Source organism: Bactrocera tryoni, chromosome 2 (genome assembly GCF_016617805.1).
Source record: "Bactrocera tryoni isolate S06 chromosome 2, CSIRO_BtryS06_freeze2, whole genome shotgun sequence".
Classification (NCBI taxonomy): domain Eukaryota; kingdom Metazoa; phylum Arthropoda; class Insecta; order Diptera; family Tephritidae; genus Bactrocera; species Bactrocera tryoni.
Genome location: NC_052500.1, coordinates 19,605,797 through 19,613,209, shown reverse-complemented (window position 1 = coordinate 19,613,209; position 7,413 = coordinate 19,605,797).

Sequence of the window (7,413 nt, the reverse complement as noted above, 5' to 3'; positions counted from 1 at the left end):
TTATTTTTGTTTTAATATTTAGTTTGTACGGATGCGTTATTCATAAACAAAAAAAAAAATACAAAAAATATATTTTTATTCTCTTTGTTCTCTTAGTTTTTAATATGTACACTCATACACTCACACATATTTGTTAATTTTTTTTATTCACACCAATCGTTTATTTTTAAAGCATTTCAATTAAACTCTCCGATTTTATTCTTGTTTGTGTAATGTTCTTAATAAAAAAGTACATACATACATACATACATACACGTGCATGTGTACTGCAACTGTACTTGTGTAGGTATGTAAGTAGATAATTAACATATTACGAAAATGTAAAGGAAATGTTAGGTTGATGATGGATTTAATAAAGATCGTTTTTATACATAACAGTATTTGATGTTGTTGTTGTTTTTATTACTTTTATTTGTCTCACTTTGACAGAGGACTTAAGGAAGTGATTTCATTTTAGAAATTGTAGTAAAGTATGGAAATTATTAGGGTGTGTCCGTTTGTTGTAGAAGAAAGATTTTATTGTAGCTTCAGCTCTGGAGCTCTCCAAATCCATTGACCCTGATAAAATAAATATGCTGATGCTAAAACAACTAGGCTCGACGGGAGTAAGCTTTCTCACCAAGCCTGTCGCTGATCACTCTTCAAATACCTGATGTGTGGAAAATCAGAAGAGTGGTTCCTCTACTAAAACCAGTGAAACCCGTCAACAAAGGGGAGTCCTAACGTCCGATAACTCTCCTCTCCTTAGTACGGAAAACACTTGAGGCCTTGCTACTCCGCACCTTAACTTACCACCTGAGTCTAGCAAACCACCAGCTCGGCTTCCGTAAAGTGCAGAGCATCACCATAGCTATTGGCGTCATAAACGCCCAAATGGCCACAAATGGATGGATGGACACACCTAGCGTTGGACTTGTCAAAAGCCACACAACGGTACTTGAGGGCATTCAAAAATCTACGCTCCCTATATAGCTATAACTACCTGATCGGTCGGCAATTATCCGTACTGTTTCGAGGTAAAAATTTTAAATTGAGAAGAATTAAATAGAGTTCCGCAGAGTGGTGTCCTCCCCCCGTTGCTGTTTAATTTCTAACTTTCGAAACTCCCTCAACCACCAGAGGAACCGCCATAAAATCCTTAAGTCCCTAGCCTGCAGTTAATGGGAAAAAAGGCAAATAAACGTTGTTGTCTTTAATTACACCGCAGCAATGTCGCGTGGATGCAGTGAAACGCAGACGAGGAAGGATCTGGATCTCCTATCGAGCATCTTCACAGTGAGGCCCGTATGCTCTCAGTAAAGAAGCATAGTGATCCCCTCTACAAGCAGTTTCTGCTGGGGTATTTTTGTAAAATTTATCTTTGCAGTCACCTGCGTGAAGAGGAACCGTATCACAGGAGTAGGTTCTCCCTTGACTATGTCGACGGCTTAAGGCAATACGACGACCAGACTCCGGACGTAACTAACTTCAGACATGCACTGACCGTCATTCACAGTGAAGCCATATACATTTTTCGACTCTCTCTGAGTGAATGGGGCACTTGAAGTCAAACCATTACCCATTGTAGGCGACGAGCTCGAGTTGCCGCGAGAATCGAGAATGACCCTTGCGCAGATTAGTTCTGGATACTGTAGCAAGCTGAACTCCAAATATATGTCCTGCGTGCAACAAGTCCCCGCATGACTCTAACCATTTGTTTACATACCCGGCATTTGTTTGCATGTAACCCTACATTCCTGACATCCCTCTCCTTATGGTCCGACTCCATCAAAAAAGACGTTTCCCGATTATTGATTAACGTAAACGGGCTGATGGGAAAGGCTGACACTCTCATTAAAGGAACTATTCAACAAGTATCGTTCAGAAATATTTGGGACCAGAACTGCTGAGTGCAAGGTAAGCGCCATTCGAGCTCACAACCTAGATTTGTTCAATAAAAATAAACCAGAATCTTTCGTATATATGTAATATTTGAGGAAACAAGTATTCATTATTTCGCTAGGGAGTCTAGCAACCGGTAGCACTATTCATCATTCTGAGAACGAAGTTGTAGAAAAATTGTGGTTGTGTAAATCTGTGTCATAAATAAGTAAGAGCGATGGCACATAGAATTATTTGTACTGACTGATCTAGATCTGAATCTCAGTGACTTTTTCCTGCTCTATGACTTCAATAGAATGCTCGTTCGAAAAAAAAAATGTTGTGACTTTGAAGATGTAGTCATCGAGATTGAGCCGTATTTTGAAGCAAAAGAGAAGTCATAAAATAAAAATTGTATTAAAAATATGGGAGATCGCTATAATCTCCACACCAACCTTAAAATAGTTCAATAAAATAGAATTGAAACACAAATTGTGTTTTTCCTAGTTTGCTTTGAGTCACTGTTTATAAAAGTACTATATATATAAAAACTGTTCCTTTTCTTTTAATATATTCTAAAAGCATCGCGTTCCACCCTAATTTGCTCAAACTCTACATAAGACAAATCGCTGCTTGCTGCTTCAAGTTTGACTTTCTGCCTTTCCTGCACCACCGCTTGTCTAAATTTCCCTAAAAATAGTTGTGTACGTGCAAGTATATAGTACATGTGCTCCTTGTAGCATACTTCTGCCACTTGCTACTTGCCATTTAGCTGTCAATCAATTTGCATCTCTTGAGTGATGAACAACGCACAAAGAGAATGCTTAATGAAATTTACGCCATTAGCTGCTTACATTCTTGCATGGCTACTTATGCTGGCACTTGTAGTACTTGAATGTATCTTTTTGACAGCGGCGAACTAGCTAACAGGTAGGATGTCTTCTAAGTAATATTGCTACATAATAGCTCGGAAAAGCATGAGCATAATCGAGTTGTAGACGTCTAACAAAGAGAATTCGAAATTTGATTGATTTTTGATAAATAATTGTATTTTTAGGGAGAATTTTCGGCGAGAGAGATGCTTATTACTTCCACTGTTGGAAGGAAATGAGAAAATTAAGAGGGCAAAGTAGCTTGTTTTGTTGTACTTGTATGTGTATATATTTGACAAGCATAATAGAAATGTAGACGCCTGCAAAATTTATAAGAAAAGCAAGGCTTTGTAAGTACTGCATATAAGGTGCAGGTAGAACTCTATTGCGTTCAGTTTTAGTACGATATGACCGATAAGAGTTACATCTTCATTAACATTAACGAGACAAATTATTGAAACTATGGAAATTCGTGGATTTATTTCATTAATTATACTCTCGCAACAAAGTTGCTAAGGAGAGTATTATAGTTTTGTTCATATAACGCTTGTTTGTAAGTTCTAAAACTAAAAGAGTCAGATATAGGGTTATATATACCAAAGTGATCAGGTTGACGAGTAGAGTTGAAATCCGGATGTCTTTCTGTCCGTCCGTCCGCCCGCTGTACCTTGAGCAAAAATTGAGATATCATGATAAAACTTGGTACCCACTTTTCTTGGCTAAATCGGCCTACTGCCACGCCCACAAAATGGCGAAAACCGAAAACCTATAAAGTGTCATAACTAAGCCATAAATAAAGATATTAAAGTGAAATTTGACACAAAGGATTGCATTAGGGAAGGGCATATTTGGACGTAATTTTTTCGAAAAAGTGGGCGTGGCCCCGCCCCTACTAAGTTTTTTGTACATATCTCGGAAACTACTGTCAACCAAACTCTATAGAGTCGTTTCCTTCAGGCACTTCCATATACAGTTCAAAAATGGAAGAAATTGGATAATAACCACTCCCCCATACAAAGGTTATGTGGAAAATCACTAAAAGTGTGTTAACCGACTAACAAAAAACGTTAGAAACACTAAATTTTACGCAAGAAATGGCAGAAGGAAGCTGCACCCAGCCTTTTTTTAAAAATTGAAAATGGACGTGGCGTCGCCCACTTATGGACCAAAAACCATATCTCAGGAACTACTCGACCGATTTCAATGAAATTCGGTATATAATATTTTCTTAACACCCTGATGCCATGTACGAAATATGGGTGAAATCGGTTCACAACCACGCCTTCTTCCAATATAACGCTATTTTGAATTCCATCTGATGCCTTCTCTGTATAATATATACATTAGGAACCAATTATGATAGCGGAATAAAACTTTACACAAATACGGTATTTGAAAAATATGTAAATGACTGATAATGAAATCTCGATTATCACTTTATCATGCGAACTTAGCCCTTCCTTACTTGTTTTTAGTTCCAATTCACTGACGAAAATAAAATCGGTACACGAAACCTTGCGAAAGATATGGTCTATTGCACGACGTTTGGTAAAAATATTGTAAGTATAGTTTTGTTGACTACCCGATCCAAACAGTGGTTTGGATAAATTCACGTAGATTCCGATACCGCAGAGCTCACTATCATGTAAATTATTCTCTAAATAGATAGGGTGATTGCCCGATTTTACCAATTCCTTAATTTTATAAAAGTTTTCATAGAAGTAGTTGTGAAGTTCGATTTCATAATAATGTAATATTCTCATACTTTTAAGCTTTTTTTTAGAAAGTTCTGGCTGAGAGGCCTTAAGCGCAGTTGCGGTCGGATCGTGGTTTTAATTTTTCCCGCTGTAAAATAAGGCATTACCTAATGGGCTGTAATATAACATGTACAATTTCATCTGGAACTCAGCAGGACCATTCTTTTAAATGGTCACGTTTAACGTTAAGAAGCAGTGCTTACTGCCAATAAGTGGGAAACTTACGACTATAATAATATCAGAAATTAAAACAAAAATTATCTCAACAATTGAGAATTTATATTATTGTGAAAAAATGAAACTAGGTAAAATCTGGAATCTATTCGAAGGCCGTAATCACCGAGCGAATAGAGCATTTCTAGAATAATTCTTGCTGAGATTCTAGCATAAAAGAGATGATTAAAACGCAGAGTCTTTACAGTAATAAGAAAGCTTTTACATAAAAAAAATTCCTATCCTCTTCTATGATATAATTTTATACTAGAAAAGAAAAGAAAAGTTCTAAAGTTTTTCGCGGGTTTAGGTTTCATCAAAAGAGTTCTAAAATGCCACTTTACAGTAGGGAAGAGCAGACATATTGTTGAACGTCAGTATGTAAGATGAATGAAACCCAACGCATCAAATGACAAAATACATACATAAAATAGAATCAATTAAACTTTGAGTACATTAAAGTGACATGGGTTTCTTCGAGCAAAACACGGCCTATTTTTAATAATTATTTTTTTCTTATACAAAATTAAGTAGTGCATTCAAACTTTTTATACTTCCAATGATATATTTTTTACAAGAACTTTGTGAAATCTTCAAATTCAACCATTACCACGTAATTTCCGGCATTCCCGCAAGAAAAAGGTAACTTCGTGTGCTCAGTAGAACTTCTTATAGAACCACTAAAATTAAAATTAAAAAAACTATACGTGTTTCAATTAAGACGGTAAACTAGGTATTGAACGAAGGAAAACCAAAAAGAGTAAAAAAACAAAATTTGGTGAAGATTTCTGGATGTTTTTTTGTTATAATTGCAAAACAAAAATCTCACGACATTGTAAATTATATCTCGAAGACGAAATTTCATTAAGATAGATTGAGTACTTGGCGAGTAATCTTGACAAACCTTTTTGAACATCGAGAAAAACGCCTTTAAAGCTTTAAGTAACTATGGAGCTGAATTCGAGCGCGCAACTTTCCAAGGCTGTATCTCCAAAACTATTACTCGGATCAACGTGAGAATTTAAAGACATATTTTAAAGATAATAAAATATAAATACTTTTGGTAGTTGTGTAAGCTATTATGTTTGTCAGAATGTAATGATTGTAACACGTCGGAGAGCCTACAAAGTATATACATACAACGTGTTTTCCAAAGTAAACAGGACTTTTCGAATCTAGCGCCCCCTGTTGGCGCCATCGACTGGTTCGTTAGAATCTGCTATGTTTATCGATTGTCCAGTGAGAATTTCATGACATTTCATTGATTGGAATTGAAGTTATTGCCTTTTAAGTGTCAGTATGTTTGTGTTATCGGTGCGAAAATGAGCTTCGAACAAAGAGCCAATATTAAATTTGGTTTTATAATTGGTAAAACTTTTACCGAAACATTTAAATTGATGAAACAAGTTTATGGCGGTCGTGGTCGTGAGGACATAAGTGACGATCAACATGTGGGCTAATCAAAATCCGCTATCACCGGAAATTCCATCGAAACTAAGCGTGAATTCATCAAAAATCAGCCGAAATCATCATTGAAATTCATGGAAATGGAATTGAACATCTCCAAAACATCGATTTATCGCATTTTGACCGAACATTTGGGCTTTCGAAAGGCGAAATTGACTGACGACCAAAAATTGCTCAGAATCCAACATTCGATCGACGCTTGTGACCGATTATTTGACCAAAAATCACATTTTCACCTTTAACTACTCCCTGTATTCAACTGATTTGGCCCCGTGCGACGTCTTTCTTTTCGGAAAAATGCATTTGCCCATGAAAGAAAAGCGTTATGCAGAAGTGGAGGCCATTAAAAAGGTTTGCACCAGGAGACTGGCGGCCATACCGGCCAGCGAGCTCAAACACTCGTACGACATGCTTTCGGAGCGTGCAAAAAGCTGTATTGAAGCAGAAGGAGACTATTTTGAATAAAATAAATTGATTTTGCCGAAAAACCCATTTGTTCTGTTCTTTTTTTTTCAAGTCCTGTTTACTTTATATATATATATACGCACTTTGTATATATAAATGATCAACGTGACGAGCTGACTCGATTTGGCAATATCCGTTTGTCCGTCGGTCTGTCAGTATATATACGTATCAGTTCCTCAGTATTTAGGATTTCGATTTAAAATTTTTCACATATTCTTTTCTCTCCTAGAAGCTGCTCATTTGTCGGAACGGCCGATATCACACTACTACAGCAAGTAGCTGTACTCAAGTTTTTATGGAAAACTTTTTTATAAGAAGTTTTCATGAAATTTGGCATGAGTCAGTCATCAAAGTAACGCTAAAATTACCGAACAAATTGGTCAGATCGAATCACTATAGCATATAACTGCAAAACAAATTGATCAAATAAATATTTATTTACAAATATAAAATGCTATAAAAAATGCATCTCCGAAGATATTTACATATATATTCGGTAGAGCTGAAATTAACGGTTCTTCGGTCTTATTGTGATTGCAAAATCATATTGAGATCTTCTTCTTCGTTTATACGCAGAAATAGAAAAAAAGTAGACACTAAACGACGATTGCGTAACAAATGTATGGAACATCTTACGACGCATGAATTGCTGATATTCAGAAGAGATGAAATGAAACTTCAGTGTACAATATATTCTTTGTTCTCAGGTACGAAATACATAGGACGCCATAATTCATGTCCATCAATACAATTTAATGTGAAATTCATGTCCATAAATA